Source organism: Pinus tabuliformis, chromosome 6 (genome assembly GCF_031772625.1).
Source record: "Pinus tabuliformis cultivar Carrire ecotype Pingquan chromosome 6, CPIR1, whole genome shotgun sequence".
NCBI lineage: Eukaryota > Viridiplantae > Streptophyta > Pinopsida > Pinales > Pinaceae > Pinus > Pinus tabuliformis.
The window spans coordinates 711,277,272-711,280,143 of NC_142292.1; the positions used below are offsets into that span (position 1 = coordinate 711,277,272).

The following is a 2,872-nucleotide window of genomic DNA, read 5'->3' on the forward strand; positions in this document are numbered from 1 at the left end:
CGTAGCGAGGTTTTATTTTCCCTGTTTCTTAAATTTCATTTCCATAACATATATTTGAAACCAATTTATCTAATAAATTTCATTTACACTACCTAAATAATTTAAAGAGAATCCTTAATCTATGTGATCTTGCCATTTGAACCATCCTTATTTATGACATATTATTTGCAGGTCGTAGATATTCCACAATATCACATATTCTCACCAATGACTTTGATTCTACACAATATCACACATTCCCACCAACGACTTTGACTCTACCCCACATAGCTGCATGGTCATGATTACAGAAGATGCTTTCAAATATTTTTAGCAGTTTCTTACACACTCACATGTCCTTATGGACAAGAACTTACAACATTACATACATACTTAATTATGAGACAGATAAACCTGAAGGCCAACACCACTACATTACAGTTCTAACTTGATAGTGCCATAATACTTCAAGTCTACTTCTTTGCAGCATTATTCCTATTACCAAAATTAGCAGTTGCATTATTCCCACTACCAAAATTAGCAGCAGCTTTGGCTGCCCTGTCAAGAACCCCAGCAACCATCAGTGCTCTTGTTGCAAAATAACTGCTATTGACAGTTGTTGTTCCTGCGTTGCAAGTTGCATGCCTAGCTGTAATCAAAGCTGCTTTTGATATCTCTCTGAAGAATTTGCCAAAATCTGCCACCTTTGCTGCAGCAGTGTCCATCACTTGATACTTCTCGTCTAACTCTTTGGCTTTGCTTAAAGTATCTTTTCCTAAGGTATAACCTTTTGAAAGCATTGTTGTAACCACTTTTACTGCCTGGTCAGCAGAATGGAACAAAAAATCTCAGTTGCTTATCAAGGACTTCAAACTGTCCAATAAAAACAATGTTAATATCCTCAGAATATCATAGGCTAATTGAGAAAATCATTTTTCAGTCTAAGAAGTATGACTTTCTAAATTTTGATGTAATATCTAAATTTTACTTTTCTCCATTGGTAAGGTAGGTGGCCTTTTTAAGCTACTTCTATTCTACAAAACTACATGAATAAATAAAATTTAAAGGGTAGGATCTTCCTTCTCTGCAAATAGTTATTTACAGACAGTTTGTAAAGCAAGATTACATTTAAGACTTTTTCTTACAAAACAGTCAAAATAAATGAAATTTGTTTTTCATTATTTTCCTTTCCTTTCACAAGTAAAATCTTATTCTAGGTTAACTCTCAATATCCTTGACCAAAATGGCCTTTGAGGTAATCTACATGATCCAATCTTGATCTTGGAACTATACAACAGGAAAAAATTATTGTCGTTTACCCATGAATGGTACTCATTTATCAAAGACCTCAAAACAAAATTGAAAGATCAGACATTTAAACACATATACGGAGACCATAAAATTGATTTGATACAAGAATGACTATGGCAAGGTAAGCAAGGTCTAGATCTAAGTGCAGTATTAATGCTATTTTGAGGAAACAGATTTCTTCTTAAATTTATTTGAACATTGTTCCTCCACATATAAAAATAAATAAAAAATATAAAAGAGTAAAAATAAGTAAATGAAAATACTCCTAATGCGTTGCCCTCTTCATGAAATTTTATCATTTGCTTTTCCTGTTGATTAACTGCCTCCTTTGATCCTCCCCATGGCACTATATACACCTCCTGATTTAGGATTGTTGCTCCTTGGTTCAAAAATGCCAAAAACATCAGAAACCTACAATTTTTTTTCACTTTTTGTATTTTTACCAGAAAACCAAAACTATATTCAGAATGCCATGTCAATATGAATATGAATATCAGTAAAGTTACATCTTGAATTCCATCTCTTTATAGCAAATTCAAATCCCAACCAAAATCCACTTGTAACAAAATCACAGCAGAGAATTTACCCTTTAAACCTTACAATTGCAAACACTGATAAACTAAGAAAATCATACTTACACTAAGAAGGATAGCAGTTTCTAAAGCATAGGGCTCCTTGATAGTCACTAAAGCAACTTGTGTCCACTACCCCGTCCTATCACCACCCAAAAAATATAATCAGGCACTGGTTTTGGCCAATTAAGGTCTGCTGTTACACAGACCTTAAGTATGTATATCAATACAAATCCTCTAGTGTTATCCAGTTTTATCAGGAAAAATATACACCAAGACTACTGCCTGGCTTGATATTTCCTGACTCATTGATGTCAAGTCTTACTACATCCAACAAGTTTTCCATGAATCACTTCTCTAATTTTGATAACACAAAAATAATATTGTGACTGCACTCTATTTCTCAACCAATTCTTAATAGAACACTTCTCTGCAACTCTGATAAAACACAGGTTGACAACTATTACGCTCAATAGATATTGTAACACAAAAATAATATTGTGACTGCACTCTATTTCTCAACATATTCTTAATAGAACACTTCTCTGCAACTCTGATAATACACAAGTTGACAACTATTATGCTCAATAGATATTGTAGAAATTGGAAATCAACACTTTTACATAAAACTCAGTCAAGAAATCCAACACCCACCTCTCTAATTTTATGTTCTTTACTGTGCCACAGTATGAGAAAAATTGCTTAACGTCCTTAACTGTTGCTTTGGTAGACAAATTACAGACTTGGACTATGTAACCATCTGTAATGGCCATTGACAACACTTGGAAGTATCTGTTATGTTATGATTCACAATCTTCTTCTCATAATTTTAAGTGAATAGCAAACACACGGATATGATATATATATTGTGACACTAAATAGTAACCAAAGGAAGATTGATTAAATTAACATTAGTTGTTTTATTCGTTATCAAAAGTTTTGATTCAATGCAGTATTGGGCCTCCAAATCTTTTTTTTCCTCAGTCTGAAGTGTATCCATCGATCACTGT

At 33.2% G+C, this 2,872-nt stretch overlaps 1 pseudogene; it reads right to left on the reverse strand.

Annotated features, from left to right (window-relative positions):
- Nucleotides 1–452: 452 nt before the first annotated feature.
- On the reverse strand, nt 453–2,635 carry LOC149260657 (binding partner of ACD11 1-like; annotated as a pseudogene).
- Nucleotides 2,636–2,872: the final 237 nt, after the last annotated feature.